Below are 21,575 nucleotides of genomic sequence, written 5' to 3' on the forward strand. Positions count from 1 at the left end.
TAAAGAATTAACAATATTTAGAATGACAATATTTCAGAAATCCAATACTTCCGAAATTTCAAACTACGAACGCCAATTCTTCAGAATTACATTTTATACGAATGACCATTTTAGTAAAGTTTTCTAAGCTTTGCTGACAGTCGGTATTACAGACTTTCCCTATGAATTTACCATTATCATGTGAGTGCTTTGGCGGATTGATTGGGTTTAAAAAATTTGTATGACTCGTTATGTAATAATTATATATGAATTTTACGAGTTTAATTTGTATGAAACGATTATATTGAATGTACTGAATTAAGATAGAAGTGCTATTTGTGGCCAGTAATAATTAAGTTCTAATAACTCTCTAAACATGAATAAGTGAAAATAAGTGAAGATTTACTAATGCCAAGTGCAAACCGAACCACTAATTTCAAAAAGTGGTTCGGTTGGCACTCAGAATTAGTGAATATTGACTTATTCATGTTTAGAAAGAATAGTTGAGTTATAATTATTTAAGCTTCAACATAAAATCGTAAAATTAGTGACATAATTTTTTTAACACATACTAATAAACAATATAATCTCATCTGTTTAAAAATAGTTTATAGATTTTAAATATTATCAATTTAACTAAACTAAATTTTAATCGAAACTAATCTTGATGTATATCAGTATATACCCTGTCCAAAAATTCTTGTAGAATCCACGTAACTGCGACAAAAACCGCATAGAATCCTATAGACTGTATTGGTTTCAATGCCGTTTTTGTCGCATGTGATTGGATTCTATGGGAATTTTCGGATTATTATTATTGTAACTTAATTATTATTAATGCTTGTGTGATGAATAAAAATACAGCCTAAATCAAATCCAGATGCATTTTTTATTTATAAATTTATAATTAACATATATGTTTATGTTTTATTAGGTCCAATATTTTAAATAATAATTATAATTCAAGAATAATTGATTCATTCCATTGGACATTGATCCGTGTATTATTTTCAATATCTTATTTGAATTTTATTTTATAATTCATATAGGATAGAAGTACCATTTTTGGCCACTTTAGTACCAGTTTTGGTTACTTCAAAAATTTTAATAAAATAATACGCAAAGTACGTAATGATATGATGAATTTTTTTTAATTCATTTAAAGGGAATTTTGAACTTCCCGCTAAGAAAATTGTAAATTTTCAAAAATTCGGGAAGTTATTGGTTTCGGTCCGATTTACGAAAATTGAATTTCCATCAGATGTCGACGTTTCGAGGTCTTAAGAAGCTATTCTGACTAATTTCACGATGATGTCCGAGTGTATGTATGTGTGTACGTACGTACGTACGTACGTATGTATGTATGTAAATATTCATAACTCTTGAACAGATGAACCGATTTTGATCGTTGAGGTGTCATTCAACGCGGCTTGTTAATGTCTTGAAGCCGTAAAAATTTGAACTTAATCGGTAGGGTGCGTTCAGAGATATTTCAAAAATAAAATTTTTTCGAAAATGTTTTATTTGGATAACTTTTAATTTGATCGATGGATTGATTCCAAAATTTAATCAGCTCTGAAACTCTATAAGCCGCGTCGAATGCCACCTCAACCATCAAAATCGGTTCATTCGTTCAAGAGAAACCGTTAACGAAAGAATTCAAAAAAAAATTTTTCCTTGGTTTTTTTGAAATTTCTCAAAAACGGCTGAATGAATCAATTTCAAAATTTGATCAGCTTCAGAACTTGATAAAACGCGTCGATTGCCACCTCAACCATCAAAATCGGTTAATTCGTTCGCGAGATATCGTGGGAGAAGGAAATGCTAAAAAATGGTTTTTTACAAAACAATGGCATACAAAAGTATTTGCGAGCTCGAAGAGCTCGAAAATGTAATCACAATAATGTTTTCGAGCTCGCTGAGCTCGAAAACAGCGGAAAGTTTTGGGGCTGGCCCGCAGGGTTAACTGACAGACTGATTTTCTATGGATTTTCTATCGATTTTCTATGACAGCAACAAGTTTTGGTTTTCTGTCAATTTCTTATGGATTTTCTATCGATTTTCTCTGACAGTAATTATTGTGATAGTAATTGTATACAAATTATATATAAAATTAATACAAATAATTATTGTGATAGTAATTGTATACAAATTATATATGAAATTTATACTAATAATAATTGTGATAGTAATTGTATACAAATTATATATAAAATTAATACAAATAATTATTTTGATAGTAATTGTATACAAATTATATATGAAATTTATACTAATAATTATTGTGATAGTAATTGTATACAAATTATATATAAAATTTATACTAATAATTATTGTGATAGTAAATGTATACAAATTATATATAAAATTTATACTAATAATTATTGTGATAGTAATTGTATACAAAATTGGCTCAACGAGCTCGAAAACAGCGGGAAGTTTGGGGGCTGGCCCGCAGGGTCAACTGACAGACCGATTTTTTTTACTGTATTAGAATGAATTTTTTTTTTTTTTATACTTCTCCATTAATTAAAATGAAATATTAAAGGTCTAAAAATAAAACACTGGCCATAAATAGCACTTCTATCTTAATTCAGTACATTCAATATAATCGTTTCATACAAATTAAACTCGTAAAATTCATATATAATTATTACATAACGAGTCATACAAATTTTTTAAACCCAATCAATCCGCCAAAGCACTCACATGATAATGGTAAATTCATAGGGAAAGTCTGTAATACCGACTGTCAGCAAAGCTTAGAAAATTTTACTAAAATGGTCATTCGTATAAAATGTAATTCTGAAGAATTGGCGTTCGTAGTTTGAAATTTCGGAAGTATTGGATTTCTGAAATATTGTCATTCTAAATATTGTTAATTCTTTATTACGAAAGAATGAATATTGTAAATTCTGAGTATGTGTTGATATAAAGATTAGAGATTCGATGTTTTTGACAAGGTGATAATTTGTCATTCTGAATTATGAACCATCTTTATTTTTTACATTCCTAACTGTGAGTTTCTGAAGTTGGTATAATTCTGAAATTTTTACTTTTGACGGTGTGCCTGCAAGCCGCTGAAAATGTGTCTCCGCGCGACTTTTTTAGGTTGCGCGCGCGCGGCTTCAAAAGCGAGTACGAGACATTAATTAATTTATTTGAGGTATTAAATATTTTTTTTTAAATTTGAAAAAATTATGGTGTATTCTGAACGCTTTAAATAATTTATTCCCGTTGAAAATTTTTCTTAAAGTTCATTTTTCAACAAGTTGAACGATTGTTAACTAACGAAATTTTCTCGAACTTACGTCTTCATTATAAATGAAAAAAATGTTTAAATAATTGTCGTATAAATTTTTCGCTTCGTGGAGCCTTTCTTACATACATACTCAACAAGATCACGCTACAAAAGTTAAAAAAATATTCATACTTTATTTATAACAATTTTTGTACTTGAACAAAAAATGAAAAATCCAAATAATGTTGTTAGAAAAATTTTTTTTTTCTTAATTATCATATTACCGTTTCTTTATTAATACAAAATATTAATTGAATTGCAAAAAACAATTTTTCCGCCATTTGTTCATAAATTTTTTATAAACAAATTGATTATTTCAATATTTTTAAAAAATTTTTTTTCACAACTTCATTATACAGCAAATATTATGATTTTTAAGAAAAAAATTTTTCCTTTATAACAATTTTTAATTGCTTATAATCGTGTTTTTTTATATTTATATTGTTTAAATAACTAGTTGAGAAATTATTTTTTATCTAAAAATCATAATTGATAGTCCTCTATAAACTAACAAAAAAAAAATTTTTTTTACCAACAATTTCATTGTTTATTTTTTTATTAACTTACTGTTACGTCCGAATTATTTTTCTTTCTTTTTTTTAGGTAGATTTTTCTAAAATCTAACTATTGTATTTGTCCTCATGGTCGATTTTTCAAGGAATTTTGTCACAACCTATCATAATTAGTTGAGTAGGGTTCGAAAATACCATCCGTTAAAAAATTTATATATGTATGTATATATATATATATATATATATATATATATATATATATATATACATACATATATAATATATATATACATATATATATATGGGATATAACGCAGTTTTGAGGACACGATTACGCCTACAATTCTTATCAGATCTTAATGAAATTTTTCACACTTATTCTATGGGCGATTATCACGGTTAAGTTCGAAGATGGGCAAAATCGGTTGATTAGTTTAGAAGTTATGGCTTTTTGAAATTTCCATGATTTTTTGAAGAAATCAATTTTTTTCCACATTCAAGTTCATATAATTTTAAAACTAATACTCATAGACAATTTCCGTAAAAAGTATCTGAAAGCTTGTCTAATAAGCTTTAATTTATGACCTTAGACTTCATATTTCGACCATTTCATCCTATAATTTGATGGCCTTGAAAATTTTAATGGAATCAAAAAATGTTGAAAATATGGGTTTCATTCCATATAACTTATGAATTTCCCATTATAATCCGGTTTCGTCAGTTGTATTTTATTGTGCACAAAATAACCTGTAAATTTCACTGCTATTTTATATTTTAAAAGTATTTCTTTTATTACTTATGATGAATCAAATGTACCTCTACTCCCTATGATTATCACTGGTCTTGTCATTACGATAGCACCTACAGTTCTTATCGGATCTTAATGAAATTTTTCATACTTATTCTATAGGCGATTATCTTGATCAAGTTCAAAGATGGGCTGAATCGTTCAAATAGTTTTGAAGTTATGGCTGTTTAAAAATTTTCACGATTTTTCGAAAAAATCAGTTTTTATTCACTTTTAAAGTTTATATAACTTTAAAGCTGAAACTCATAGATAATTTCTGTGAAAAGTATTCTAAAGCTTGACTAATAAGCTTTAATTTATGACCTTAACCTTTATGTTTCGAGTATTTCTTTCAATAATTTGATAGCCTTGAAATTTTCATGAAATCAATAAAAGTTGAAAATAAGGTTTTCATTCCACATAACTTATGTATTTTCCATTATAATACAATTTTGTCAGTTGTACTTTATTCTGAACAAAATAAACTGCAAATTTCACAGCTATTTTATATTTTAAAAGTATTTCTTTTAATATTTATGATGTTTCAATCGTACCTGTAGTTTTAAAATTATATCTGATCTTGCCATCGTAATAGCAATTACAATTATGATCTCATACTAATAAAATTTTCTATAGTTTTTTCCGTGTTAGGTTACCTATAAAATGTTTTGTCGAATCAACTATCTGAAGTTCTCTATCGAAAATAGTCGTTGTCTTTTTTTACCCTCACTCTAAGAAAACGAGCCTAATATCATATCATGTCTATATACACTAACATGTATCACAAGATATGTCTGTATGTGCCTTTTTATAAATCTACCTTCCATTTCGGCTGCCGAATGGCCTTTTTTTATATTATTATGTCATTTTATTTTATTTTATCTTTATTTTATTCTATTTTTATTCCAGTCTTAAAATTTGTCTAGACAGGTAATTTTGTCCGAATATTTTACTGGACGAGGAAGATTTCTAATCCTCGCCAGGGCAGCTGCCGCATTTTCTTATTACAACTGCACTCTAAAATAAGTTTTAAAATAAATAGTACTTCTGTAATGAGTTTTTAATATGTTTTCTCAATTGAAAAATACTTAAAAGTAAATTATGGTGTCTAGACAAAGTAATGCTAAATAAATAAAAAAAAAATAAAAGGTTTACGGTAAATTTAATTAAATAAAATAAAACATTAAAATGGTAGAATTTAAAATAATGAAAAATGAAATATGACAATTTACATAGATAAAATAAAACATTAAAATATCAGATTTTAAAATAAAAAAATTTTAAAATATGATAATTTAAACTAAATAAAATAAAACATTAAAATGGTATAGAATTTGAACAATGAAAAATGAAATATGACAATTTAAATAAATAAAATAAAACATTAAAATATTAGATTTTAAAATAATAAAATTTTAAAATATGATAATTTAAATTAAATTAAATAAAACATTAAAATTTTAGAAATTAAAATATTGAAATAAAACTTAAACATTAACGGAATAGAAAAATTAATTCAACAATAATATGAGAATAAAAAAAATAATAAATCAAATTATTTATTGAGTTATAAAAAAAAATAATATTAATTACTTTTATTATTATTGTTAACATTGTTATTATTATATTTAGTTTAATAAAAAGAGGGGTGAGTTACGCAGAACCGAAAGAGAGGGAAACGGGAAATCAATGTGGAAGGGATAGTGCGGCCCCGAAACAATGATTTTCCTGAAGGGAAGTGGAAAACTTTGGGTAGAGGTGGAAGAGATTTTCCCCCAATTATAGAAACTTGGGTAACCACCCATTTTTTTCGAGAGGTCGAAGACGGACCCAAAAAATTAGTCAGTTGTGTCGTGAGTCCCGACCTATTGAGCACGTACAGATTAGGCTGGTAGCCGATCTCATACAGTTCATAATACAGAATAGGCTGGTAGCCGATCTCATACAGTTCATAATGCAGAATAGGCTGGTAGCCGATCTCATACAGTTTATAATACAGAATAGGCTGGTAGCCGATCTCATACAGTTTATAATACAGAATAGGCTGGTAGCCGATCTCATACAGTTTATAATACAGAATAGGCTGGTAGCCGATCTCAAACAGAGTGGGCTGGTAGCCACCACACTCGAGAGAAATAAGGACTTCGATCAACTCACTCCAAACAAAAATAGAAAAAACCATAACGGAAACTAATCATCATTACTGAGTAAGTTAATAAAAATTAAATTTTACTTTTTCCTCATTTAATTATAAAAAATTTTGTAATTCGTCTTTAAGAAATTATCCTAAAAATCGATTCTGCTAGTATAGGCTGGAGTGACACTTATATAAACCACATATTAATGACACTTTTAAAATAATCGATTTAAAAGAAATACTATAATTCAGGACTTTGATTTTATTCAATAAATATATTTTATTACAGTGCGTACTAATATTATTAGTCCACATGTATTTATTAATACGATGAATCTAATCTGAAAAGTCAATAAACAAGACCAGGAAAGCCGTGATTTCTTTAACAAAAAAGTACAATAGTATGTTTTACAATGCCTTAGTTATAATTACATTGAATGATTTTTGTATTTTTTTTTTACATTTTGTTCTATCGTAAATTGTATTAATATTTTTTTTTAATTTCGTTAACTATCTGAGCTAAAATATACGATTTTTTATTAATTAATCCAACTTTGTTGTTCGAATGAAAATCCTAAACGAAAAATAATACCGAGGCTCAATACATTACTCTATAATCTAGTAAAATGTAGGTTCTTATTTTCCATAAATTTTTATATGTTTAAGAAAAAAACGTGGTCGGCATTTTCAGGGACTGTGCGAGTACAACAAGGATAGAATACATTGCTCTCCCACTTGAGAGTGATAAAGAAACTTCTTAAAAGGGGCCAGGTCAATTTTCTTTGTCCTTGTTGCACTTGCACAGTTGGCGGAAACTTTGTCTATTCTTTCTCAAGTAGATCACTTAGATAGGCCCTAATAGCCCAATTTGCTTAGCAAAAGTTTACTTTACAAAAGTTTCCTTCAATTTTTCATCAAATGTCCGTCAACTTCCAGCTTTTCTGTTTTTGACGACAATTTGTATACAACTTGTTATACAATTCGACTATCTAGCACTGTAACCTATATATTATTTAATAATTTTTAACTACTGATTATATAATCGGACAATATTTGAGGTGATAACACCAAACGGTGTCAAAGAAAATCACTCATGCCGTGTTAAAAGTACACCGCTTAATATTTCACACCGTCAATTTACACCGCCCAGGACAAAAATAAAATTTGATTTAGACTTGGTTTACCAAGTAGAAATTTTGAGCCGTTTTTCATAAGATAAACTCGACTTTTTTTTCGGAGATATGAAATACATTGAGTTTTCGCCTTGGTTTAGACTTGACTGGCTTACTTAGTCACGATTTAAGACAAAAATGTTTAAATCAAGTCGAAATTGATTTGGTTTAGACTTATTCGACTTAAATTATCAGGCAAAAAAGTCAAAACTAAGGTGAAATAATTTTTATTCACTTATCCAAAAAATTAAAGGAATAAGATAATTTTAGAAATTTTTTAGTGATTTTTGAAAAGCTGTATTTTCGTGAAAAATGATCGTATCGAAAAAATAAAAAAAGCTAATTGAAGCTTGAAATCTCAAAATTTTCCAGCATTTTCGAGCTCGAAGAGGATTAAGGAGCAAAACTTGTTCCTTTAATTGTTGTGTAAAGCTTTGAGCAATCGGCCCGGACAAACGGTTCAATGGATTAATCTGAGAATTTCCAGGGTATTTAGAGGTACATTAAGCTATAAAATAACCTGGCAACATTAACCTTTCCATTAATATTTGCAAAGTAGTGATAAGTTGACTAAAAAACTAGAAAATGGCCATTTTTTGTCGGTTTTTCAAATTGATATTAAGGATAAAACAATTTTTTTTTTTTTTAATCGAAAATGGAGCTTGTAGGGAATGTGTTCAAGTTTCTCAAAATGCCCTTTAAATTAATGTGCGATCATTAGTTGCTGAGTCATCGATAATTAAAGAAAACAGGATCCTTTTTCATTTGAAGGCTGATATCTCAGCAGCAAATTGTCATACAGAGAAACAAAAAAAAAGAAACAAATTGTAGCCGAATAAATTTCCTAAACGAGCCATGAATTGGTTTTTTCGAAAAAAATTTTCTTGGCCCCGTGGACCTAAAATACAAAACTAAAAAATTTAGAAAATTTTTGTCTCGACCTATTTCTTATGATTCCGCAGAGACCGTGGCTCAGAAAATTATTTTGCTGGAAGATCTTTAAACTAGAGATTTCAAACTTTAAGTTGCTTTTTTTATTTTTTCGATACGATCATTTTTCACGAAAATACAGCTTTCCAAAAATCACTAAAAAATTTTTAAAATTTGTTTGTTCCTTTAATTTTTTGGATAAGTGTATATCGAGGCGGAAGTAAGGTGAATTAGAATAACTTTTTTTCGACTCGATTCAGCAAGTCAAAAGTAAAGTAAATGACTATCGTTGGCCAAGAATTTGGATTTTTCAAAAGGGAGAGATAAAAGATGAGAGGAGCTGATTGCTGATTGGTCGAATTTTTATAGATTTGTATTTGTTTATTTCAATGGAGTGGAAAGAACAATGAAACAAAAATGTTTAATCAATGCAATACGAATACACTAGTCACATAACCATGTATATTTGTAATCTTGATGTGGAACTACGTTGGTTGAAACTCGAAAATATGCAGTCAACTATATTTTGAATGAATTTAAACTAAGGGTAATGTTTTGCAAATATTTTAGATGATATTATTTTAGCCAACGGATTGAAAAATTTTTCTTTAATTAGAACATGCATGTTCAAATCATGATTTGCACGCTGGACAGCTTCGATTCATCGCTCAGAATATTGATTGAAAAAAAATATATTTAACGACTTTGCGTTCCCGAAAACTTAACATTTCCTTAAGTAACTTGTTTTGCCCCCCCCCCCCTCTCTATAAATAAATGAGCGAATTTAACATGGGTGGAGTTCGGCGCTTTAACAGTAGACTACACTCGGAGATTTGGCGCTTGAGATATGCAATTAGAACAAGTTGTACAATGCCATCAAAATTTTATAGGCGTGTATGACACTACAAATGCTTGTAAGATCATCAAATTATGATGAAAAATAGTAAAAATGAAAAAAAAAAATGTTGGAAAATTGAAAAAGTGCAGACCTTAATCACTCATAATAATAATAATTTATTTTTAATCATTAATTTGATTCTATTATTGCTTTATAATTTTAATCTCTTTTTTTCCAGTATTAATTTTTATTCAACTTGTAGTCCAATAATTTTTTTTTTTAGTTTTTTCTCAGTTAAATTTTTATCGTTTAAAATTTATTAAAATTATTCCACCTTTTTTTCAGATATTGCTTCGTCTTATTTAATTTTACACGGAAAAAGATAGTACTGATTACTGATCTGCGCAGTAATTGACGAAAAATATAGGGAAAAATACATTTTAATCAATATTCTGAGCGATGAATCGAAGCTGTCCAGCGTACAAATCATGATTTGAACATGCATGTTCTAATTAAAGAAAAATTTTTCAATCCGTTGGCTAAAATAATATCATCTAAAATATTTGCAAAACATTACCCTTAGTTTAAATTCATTCAAAATATAGTTGATTGCATATTTTAGAGTTTCAACCAACGTAGTTCCACATCAAGATTACAAGAATACATGGTTATGTGACTAGTATATTCGTATTGCATTGATTAAACATTTTTGTTTCATCGTTCTTTTCACTCCATTCAAATAAACAAATACAAATCTATAAAAATTCAACCAATCAGCAATTCAGCTCCTCCCATCTTTTATCTCTCCCTTTTAAAAAAAACAAATTTTTGGCCTTAACTATCGTGCTCAAAGTAAAGACGAATAAATTGAAACTAAGATGAAAAAAGTTGAAAAAAATTTAATTTAAGTCGAAAAAGTCGAGATCTAAGCGAAAAATCATCGGCAATCGATAGCTTCAAAAGAAAACAAGGTGAAGCGAGCCTAAATCAAGTTTAATTTTTGAGTCGGGCAAGCAGACCGTATCAAGTCCTCGGGGATCATTTTCACACCAAAAATTTTTTACAGTGTATATCTTATAACTTATGAAATATCATGAATTACAGCGATGTTCAATTACATTATTATTTTTTTTTGTTACAGAGATAAAATCAATAATTCGAAGACGCGGTCCAGCAACAAAAAACGTTGATGGTAAGCCATTCGAACCATACACTAATGAAGAAGTTTATGGTTTATTACATTCGATTGTGAATGATTTACAAACATCGTCAACTAATGACGAAATCGCAATAGTCGCTGCTTTGGTGAATCCAGAATCTACTAATGAAAAATCTAAAAATAGTGACAAATTGTCGAGCAGTACCATTGAAAAGAGTGACCACGTAGCGTTTACAAATTATTTGATTAGTCTTCGACAATTGATGAGGCAGATACTATATATTCTCAACGTAAGAATTATTATCAAAAATAAAACAATTCGATTAAATCAAAATGATGCAAACGAAGTCAATCCCAGACTGGATGAAAACGCTGAAAAATGAATGCGACAATACAAAGTGTTAAACGAATTTCTTCGGTCTCAGTCGTCAACATCAGCAATTGATGACAAAAAGGATTTTGATGATGGGAGCTCTCTATATCATTTGTTCAATTTCTTAAGCGATATTTACTATGAGATATTTGATGAAAAGGCGTCTGACGCATCAACATCCTATGTAGAAAAACTTGAAAATCAATTGAGAGAGCATGGTAAGGAAAGAAACGAAATAGTGATCCTGATTTTGATAACGTCGAAGAAAAAATGAAAAACTGTAAACTGGCCGTCCCTGCAAGCAAGCTCTGAAACTTCCCGCTGTTTTCGAGCTCAGACAGTTCGAAAACACTTTCGTCAAAGTACATACAGTCAATCTACATTAACCCGGACAGCTTATCTACGGAGGAGCGGAAATTCCTTGGAATTTTCGAGTTAAAGGAAGCTCCTTCTCCCTCAAAAAGTAAACTATGACGCATGCACACTTAACAAAATCGTTTATGATGACCACTAACACACATACACGTATTCGTTAACCCGTTTGATAAAGAGCAATAGCTGCTCGATTATTGTAATTGTAGTACAATGTAAAATTAGTAAATTCCGAAACAAACTAATTAATTCTAAAATTAAAGTAGAACTTATGCATTGTAAGTACAAAAAAAAATATACACATATATATATTTAAATTTAAATTCTATTTGCTTAAAATTTTTGTATTACCGAATGAAGATTCAGCACTTCATTACGGAATTATGTATGCGACCGACGATGATATCATAAGGCAACTTCTTAACGCTGGTATTGATGTTAATTTAATAAACCATCTTGGTAAAACAGCATTTACTACTGCGAGACTACATAACGTGTCTCCTGATGCAAAAAAAGTTACCGATACAATTACGGAACATATTGTGAAATGTAGTGCGGCGAATTTTTATCTCAATGAAGAAAATTTAGCAGTCGTAAATAATGGAAAAAAATTTGACAAATTACGCAACCAGTGCATAAACGAAATTAAAAAAATGAAGAGAACATTTATTGGTACAAGTAATGTAACGTACCATTTCGTTTTATCTAATAAATGTGCACACAAATTAATTTGAAAAACACTGGAGGTAAAACAGCATTTACTTCAAGACTAAATAATTCAAAAAAAGTTAATGATGCAATTACGGAACATATTGCGAAATGTAGTGCGGCGAATTTTTATCTCAATGAAGAAAATTTAGCAGTCGTAAATAGTGAAAAATTCGGTGAATTACGCGTCCAGTGCATGAGCAAAATTGAAAAAATGAAGATAACATTTGTTGGTACAAGTAATGTAACGTATCATAATGTACTATATAATAAATGTGTACACAAATTAGCTTGAATTTTAAAATATGTTAGTGATAGTACTATTTTAGATTTAGACATTAAATCTATTTTTCCACTATATGCTGGAATGATGACTTACCGTTTAAAAAAAGCATTAAGAAGAAAAAAATTCTTATTCAATGCTATTGATTTAACTAATGATATTTTCCAAGAACTGCAACTCCCAAATACTTTTACGAGGGATATTTTTAAATTTCTAACAAATGAAGATTTGAAAAGATCACAATGAAATATTTATACAAATATTTTTACTTAGTATTATTTAGATTGTAACAAATCAGTAGTTATTATCAAGTTAATATACTAAATTTATTTTTATAACATGTATCATTATTATTACTATATGAAACAAAATACTTTATTTTTCAAAATTTGTGTGCAACTAAACCTCATTCTGTATATAAAAATAAAACAAAATGTGATTTAATGTTACAAATTAAGTTTATAAAATATATTTGATGTCTCTTATTAAAAGAAATGATTTGAAAAAAAAATTTTAAATACTTTTTAATGATTTTCAATACGTTGAATACTTTTGAATCACCCTTATAGGAGTTAAACATTGCAATCGTTTCTTGATGAATCGTTTCTTTTAATTGGGGATTAAACTCCTAAAAACCAATAACTTATTTCCATTATTTTTATCGTAAAAAATGTTTTTTCCTGCAAAAATAACTAAACGTCATGAATTTACTATTTATGTACGATCTCACTGCGAATCCAAGTGTTTTGTTTTGAAACACTTTAAGCGTTTAAATACTTGTAGTCATGACTAAACACTTTTTAGTGTTTAAAGTGTGGTAAACACTTTAAACGTTTAATTTTAACACACATAAAGTGTTTTAGATAATAAGGCACTTAAAGTGTTTAGGCATCAATACACACTTTAAGTGTTTAGGCATCAATACACACTTTAAGTGTTTAGTGTCATTAATTAATAATATAAATATTTTTAAAATAAAAATAATAATTTTTCCATTGAAGTACAATCAATGAAATTTTTATAATAATATTTCTAATATTAGAAATAATAGTTGCCTTTGAATAAAAGTCGTTATTGATTGTTGTCATTTCCTGGAATAATATTCTTATTATCAGAAGATTCACACTGCAAATCCAAGTGTTTAACTCAGTGTTAAAATAAAACTCGTTAGTGTTTTCTGCAACTTAAGCGCTTAGAAGTAAAACGGTATAAACGTTTAAACAATCGCATAAATCATTTCAAGTTTTTTAAAGGTTCGCGTAACATACTTAAGTGTTTAATCCGAAAACGTTTTATCCGTTTAAAGAAAAAAACACTTCTACCTGTTTTATTATAAAGCGCTTAAGCGTTTAATGTAACAGTAATTACTGTTACATTAAACGTTTAAAAAAACATCGAGTGTTTTAAATTAAAACAGATATTCCGGAATTAAACACTTTTTCAGAATTCTGTGTGTTTTTTAAAAAACGTTTAATCGAAAAAACATGTATATTATAAAACGCTTAAATTTCTTAAACAGTTTAAAAAAATTCTATCAATTTTGTCAATCGACAAATGATGCAAATAACAATTTCAAAATATAAAAGTGTAATAATTTTCAAATATATTTATGCATTACGATATAGATGTATCAAAACGTATTTTTTTGTATTAAAAATAAAATTTTACAAATGATTGAACTCGGTTCATATCATCCAATGAATTCTAAACGATCATAATTTATTATTGAAATAAATGTTAGATTTTTAATTTTAAACGACGATAGAGATATTCTTGAACTAATACATTTTTTATATCTTCAAAGTTAACATGGGGAAAAAATTTTTTTTTTTTTTATTTTTCTAGCTCGGCATTCGCACGTCATATGAATAAGTTCATAGCATATTATTGTAGAGAATTTAACGCTCTACAAAAAAGGTCTCTTATCATTTTTTGATAGATCCATCCATTCGAAAATTATCGGAGCTGGAAGTCAAATCTATAATAAATTTTTAGATCTTTTTACTTTTCCAGCAAAACTATCAGACATATCAAAAAATGTTATAGAATCTTTTTTATAGACAATTTTATTTCCTACAAATTAGTATGAATAAAGTTCATTCGAGTTTCGCATTGTTTTCTAGTTATTTTCATTTCAATCTTAGGCCATACATTACTGAATGTACTATCATATATGTTACTGTATGATCCGCATCTTTACGATGCGCGCGCACAGGGTTTACACAAAAACTAAATGTTGAAGTTGCTACATACACAACACGTGTTTTAAAAGTGTGAATTGTATATGTGCTTAATAATTACATTCAGTATACTGAATCACTATAGTGATTTAAATTGAACATTTTGATAAATATTATTTACTACTTATTTGTAAATATTAGTGAAGAAAATTGTGCTTATATACTTTTTCAAGTGTTCCAATATAATTAAGGATAACTATCCGTATGTATTATTCATTGATATAAATTATTATATTATTATTTAATCTAATTTCTACTAAATATTATTATATTATTAATTTAAAATATTTATTATTGATTATTTAATATTTAAAAAATAAATACAAAAATGATAAAAATATATTCAAATATACGTAAGATATAACCTGTAAAAAACGTAACGTTGTACAATTAAGGAAAACCCTAGCGGTTTTGACGACACCGTAGAAACGTGGTGAAAACACGGAGTTTCTACGGTGTTTACTCCTTTACAGTGTTTCCACAGTGTATCGACGGAGTTACGACGGTGTTTTGATGGTAGAAGGGCGGCGTTTCTTGTGCAGTTACGAGACAAGGTTTCTCTCGTGTTTTCTTCGAGTTTGGTCGGTGTCCACCCGGAGTTTTCTCGGTTTTTCTTTGGACTTTCGTCGGTGTTTTGCCGGTGTATTCTTGGAGTTTTGTCGGTGTTTCTTCGGAGTTTTGTTAGGGTTTTCGCAGAGTTTCGTCGGTGTATCGTCGGAGTTTTAGCGGCTTTGACACTCGGAGTTTTGTCGGTATTTCTCCGGAGTTTTGTTAGGGTTTTTACGGAGTTTCATCGGTGTATCGTCGGAGTTTTAACGGCTTTGACACGGGGTTTTGTTGGAGTTTTTGCGGAGTTTTGAGGGTGTACTGTTGATATATTCTTGGAATTTTTTTGATAGATTCGCGGCTTTCCAACGGTATTAAGTATATATTGTATTGTATACTAGAATTTGATTATAATAAACGTTGTTTCAAAGGAAATGATATTTTGCTTTTTATTTGAAAAATTTATTTCAAATAAGAATAATATTTCAAATAAAAGTACTAATTATAAAATGCATATCTCTGTAAGTATCCCTGATTGAAAAAAGCGATTTAAAACGATTCGAAATAAAAAATTTTAAATACTTTTTAATGCTTTTGAATACATTGAATACTTTTGAATCCCTCTTCTTCTGGGCATTTAACATTGCAAATCGTTTTAAATCGCTTTTTTTAATCAGGGATAAGTAAATCTATTTTTTAATTAAATTATTGATCATATTGGTTTATCTTAAATAATTCATTTGATTAAAGAATAATCGATGACTTAGAAGTGATACCCTGATTAAACTTTACATCCACCTATGTACCGTCTTCGTCAAGATATATTTACATTTACATAATATACTAAATAACCTCAAATTCATGATAAAAATTTGCTAAGTAAAGTGTTGTGTAATTAAACATAATAATAACTATATAATACAAATAATTTTATATGAATTCGTTTATATATAATTTATTACTATGCTAAATTAGTGGTGTAATAAATAGTTTATTATCGTGATTAAAAAGTAGTAGGATAAATAACAATTCTGTGAAAATTAATATTTAAAAATGTATAAAAGACTCGATATTATCGTGGGAATTCGATTGTGGGCGATCAAAACAAATATTAAATTTATTATAAATTGTTTATTTTATAATGTGAATTAATTAATGATGATAATTAATAAGTGATAATATTAAATTTTAACTATAAGTGAATAGAACCTGTCATTAAAATTTTAAACTATTCAAATGGTTTAAAGTATTTCATTACTTTTATTAAGAGCGGTTTATAGATAATTTACCGGTAAAAAGGGTTCCTTTCCCCGAGTAGTGAGCTCACCAGATAAGTACTTTTTAACACGCTTTATATCACTAACGCCCTCTGTGAGCGTGACAGCGTTAAGAATTTTTAGACTTAAATCGATAAGTAAGAGAACTTAAAAATTTCAAGTACATGTTCAAATGATTGAGATAATTCAAAAATAACATGAAAATTTTATGCGTCTCTTATATGGTTGTCTAAAAAATTATTAGTTATTAGAATGTGAAAATTTATATAATTGGTGAAATTTGGTTTGAAAACCCTGGTTTTAGGCCGATAATGAAAATTAACAAAACCGGACTCAACCAAATATTCCAACTCAAAAGAAGTTATTTTTGGACTATTATTGAACTTATTCAATCGTGAGCAAATACTTCATTTTTGGGTAAATAATAATTATAAAAATAATAATAGTAAAAATCGATTATTATCTAATGACAAGGTCTTAGCTTCATGTAGATTACGAAAATCTACACAACCAGACCTACTGACATTTTTTTAATCTCATTTTACAATATTCGAATTTTATTGCGAAGTGTTTTTCAATTAATATTTCTCTTAATCTATAAAACGATTATTATCTAATTTCAAGGTCTTGGCTTCATGCAGATTACGAAAATCTACACAACCAGACCTACTGAAATATTTTTAATCTTATCTTACATTTTATTTTACAATATTAAAATTGCATCGTAGATTGTTTTTTAATTAATATTTTTCTTAAACTATAAATCGATTATTATCTAATGACAAGGTCTTAGCTTCATGTAGATTACGAAAATCTACACAACCAGACCTACTGAAATATTTTTAAATCTTATTTAACATTTTATTTTACAATATTCAAATTGCATCGTAGATTGTTTTTTAATTAATATTTTTCTTAAACTATAAATCGATTATTATCTAATGACAAGGTCTTAGCTTCATGTAGATTACGAAAATCTACACAACCAGACCTACTGAAATATTTTTAATCTTATCTTACATTTTATTTTACAATATTAAAATTTTATTGTAAATTATTTTTAAATTAATATTAACTTTAAAGCAATAATTAAGCCTTATTTGGGATGAAATTTCATCAATTTCATCCTATTTATATTTAACACGTAAGTGTTAACCGGCATCCTATCAGAAAAGAATTAAATTAATTTACATAAAAATATTAATGTCACAATACCTGCGTTTTAATTTTTCAATTTGACCCATATAACCGTTTATATTCCAGCGAGAATTTTTTCTCTTTGATTTCCTTGGTTACTTATGGCCGGAGCAGTCAGTTCTGATAGTCCGCAATATTTTTCTATTCTTCTCTGGTCCATACATTTCAAGCCTTAAAACAAAATTTTTCGGAGAATCCCAGTGGACACAAATTATAATATTTGAAAGAAATTTATCATTTTTTCTTATACCTTTTATCCTTTTTACTTCAGGCTGTTTTGTCTTGACAAGTAGCTCTTGTAGCTATTCCATCGCTACAAAAATCCATCAGTTTCCCAAGTGTATGTTTAGCAACTCGGGCAAGTTCAAACTGGAAAAATAAAAACAATTAGATTATGAATTCCGAATAAATTGCAACAAACTGTTTTATTATCAATCTGTAGTGCGTATCATACTTTCACTTTATCTCACTTACCTAAAATTATTAATTCTTGTTTGTTGTAACCATCATTTTATGTGTATTTATCCTTTATGATGACTGTGTTTAGTAGTACTTCGATAAAAATTATATATAGAAAGAAACTAATAAATATAAAATTATAAATATTTTCTCTTTATAACCTCTACTGTGCATCACTTTATAAACACTGCAAACCATCAGTTCACCGCGTAGTTTCAGGTACATGACATATAACGCACGTCAGTCAGCGGAGTGGTTTTTTTTTTTCTAAACACTTATCAAATTTTCAATTGTTTACGACTAATTTTATGTTATTTTATTTTAATTATTCATACGTATATATTTTATCAAGCTTGTTTACATGTTACACCACATACATGCTGTCTAAAGATGGCCGACACTGACGCATGCGCTTGAAGCTAAAAAATAATAGGATGATAAATATTAAATTTATATAGATGTCGCTTCTGATAAATAAGCGCGTAATTCTGAGTTTAATGTCCAACAATATTTCAAATACATTTTATTCGTTTAGCAATAGAAACTTTATTAACGAACTTTTCATTTCTCATTATTTTCATTTATATTATCAATATAATAAGAATAAATTTATTTTATGGGAAGAATGGCGAAGGAAGTGGTGGATAATTGTATGTGTTTCCAACGAATTGCTGGAGCTCCGTATAATAATGTCCATTTTGAGACCAAAACAATAATGAATCATTAACATCACAAATATTATATCAAAGGCCAAGCGAATTCGATTTTTTGATTTCACATGTTTCGAACAATAATACAAAATAAATTGCGTATCGATCGATACATAAATCTGAAATGCTTTTTTAAAAACTTTGAAAAATTTCTTTCTTTAGCCCTTAATTACATCATTTTTAACACTTGTACACACCCCTTCATAAAAATGTAATAGCACTTTTTTCAGATGTTTATTTTTATTTATACTCTCTTAAATTGAAATTGTGACTTCGACTATCAAATAGTGACTGACTATTCACTATTTAGTAGTGACAAGTATACCACTATTTGAATTAGTGATCTACTTTGCACTGCAACAATAGTGAATAGTCACTATAGTCACTATTTCGGATTTAAAAGAGTACGCTATTATTATTTAAAAACTTTTTAATTTTTTTAGAACTATTTAAAAACTACTTTTCTTAACAACTAAGTTTCGATACTTTCCAAAAAATTTTATGTTCACACAATGTTAAAAATTATTAATGTTATCTTCTAAGATTTTTTTTAAAAACCCTAACGTTGCCAGTTGCTTATTAATAAAGGATAAAGGTATTATATTCAAATAATAACACTTTAGGCTAATTTTTGTTTTTTTTTACGGTAATATTATTTTTATTTTTATTAAATTATTGTTTATGTGTTTATTTTGTATTTTAATTTTAATTGTGTTATTGGTGATTTTGGGGAGGAAATGTCGGGGGGTTGCATGGCTGGGGAGTGAATCTCTCGTGGTTGTATGTCTGGGGAACGAATGTCGGGGGGTTGCATGTCTGGGGGTTGTATGTCTGAGGAGCGAATGTCTGGGGAGCGAATATCGGGGGGTTGTATGTCTGAGGAGCGAATGTCGAGGGGTTGAATGTCTGAGGAGCGAATATCTGGGGAGCGAATGTCGGGGGGTTGTATGGCTGAGGAGCGAATGTCGGGGAGTTGTATGTCTGAGGAGCGAATGTCTGGGGAGCGTATGGCGGGGGGTTGTATGTCTGAGGAGCGAATGTCTGGGGAGCGTATGGCGGGGGGTTGTATGTCTGAGGAGCGAATGTCGGGGGGTTGTAAGGCTGGGGGTTGTATGTTTGAGGGTTGTATGTTTGAGGGTTGTATGTCTGGGGAGTGATTCTCTTCTCATAATTCTTGGGTTTATTATTGCGAGTTTTATTGTGTGATTGTTGGTAACGGTATGGTTTGTTTTTTTCCCTATTTGACTCCTTCAATGTCTGAGTGTAGGTGTTTTTTGAATTTTGTAGACTTTTGGTGGCAGTGCTTTTATAGCATGGATTCTTCATACGATTGTCCTTCATGGAATCTAACTTTTTTTCTGTTACTTTCAGGACTGTCATTAAGTCTTTGGCTGAAACCATATTTTTTTTGGTTTCGTTAGCAGACACATTTTTTTCCGGTTCATCATTTTCAACTTTCTGTAACAATAGTTTTATATATGTACGAAAATTTTACTTATTTTTTTATTATCTTAGATTAATGTATTTTACCTTCACGCTTGCTACAATTTTCAGCATTCGCTTCATTAAGCGATTTGATATTGGAGCTTCAATTTCCGTAGTATTGGTGGTTGCCACCTGAAAAAAATTTTTAATTTATAATTTTTAATTTGTATTAAATTTTCTGTTGTGACGTTCATTGAATATTATTACTTTAAATTGAATTAAATGTAAATTACAGGCTTGTTATATACTGTATAAAAAGTAAAATTACGGGAAAAAAACGACTTCCATTTCGGCTGGCGAATGGTCTTTTTTATAATGTCCTTTTTAAATAGGACCTTTTTCGTTTTTTTTTGGCTTACCTTACAGGGAGGTGGTCTTTCCATTTCTTTTTTAATTGCCAGCACCGGCGGCTGTTCAATAGTAGCACACGGTGTACCTATAACAATATAATTAAAAAGTGTTACTTAATGAAATGCATATATATATTTTTTTAAAACAAATAGATTTTCAATTAGACGTTCACAATAATATCAAAACGTTGCAAGAAAAGTTTTTATAACTATTTACTTATTATATTTTTTTCAATCAACAAATTGTTACAACATCATGATTAAAAAAAAGTGATTAAAACATATTAAAAATAAAATTTGAATCTCTTTTAATCTTTTCGAATTCATGTTGGAAATTTGAAAGTATTTAAAGCGATTGCAAACGAAACAATTCAAATACTTTCAAATATTCTTAAAGAATTAAAAAAGATTTTAAGCCATTTGAAAATGTACAATTTAAACGTTTCTAAAGACTTCCAAATTCGCAGTAGCGATTTCAAAGTATTCTCAAAGATTGAAAAGTATTTAACATCGTTGAATTTCAGCAACAAGCGACTTGAAAAAATTTTGTTTTTTCAATACTTTCAAAAATTTTTCTATAAAAAATTCCTGTTTTTCGATCATATTGAAACGTATTCCAAAGCTATATTATCTTTCACTTTTCATCAAGTTTAGCATCGCAGTCAATGGCGTGCGGCATAACTTATTACTGGGTGTTCAAGTTATGCCGGAGGCCGTTGACATCGATAACATTATTTATCTAAGTAAATTAACCAAACAA

General features: G+C 28.5%; 1 long non-coding RNA gene across 2 annotated transcripts; it reads right to left on the minus strand.

Moving 5' to 3' along the window:
• Window positions 1–12,962: 12,962 nt before the first annotated feature.
• Window positions 12,963–18,655, minus strand: LOC130675099 (uncharacterized). Of its 2 annotated transcripts, XR_008991205.1 has the most exons (4): window positions 18,286–18,655; window positions 18,062–18,180; window positions 17,830–17,982; window positions 12,963–13,179 (listed from the first exon to the last, which is right to left on the minus strand). It is a non-coding gene; the product is annotated as an uncharacterized LOC130675099 (long non-coding RNA). The 2 variants fall into 2 exon arrangements; XR_008991204.1 differs by lacking the exon at window positions 12,963–13,179 and having other exon boundaries at window positions 14,366–17,982.
• Window positions 18,656–21,575: the final 2,920 nt, after the last annotated feature.

The sequence above is a fragment of the Microplitis mediator genome, chromosome 9 (genome assembly GCF_029852145.1).
Source record: "Microplitis mediator isolate UGA2020A chromosome 9, iyMicMedi2.1, whole genome shotgun sequence".
Lineage (NCBI taxonomy): Eukaryota > Metazoa > Arthropoda > Insecta > Hymenoptera > Braconidae > Microplitis > Microplitis mediator.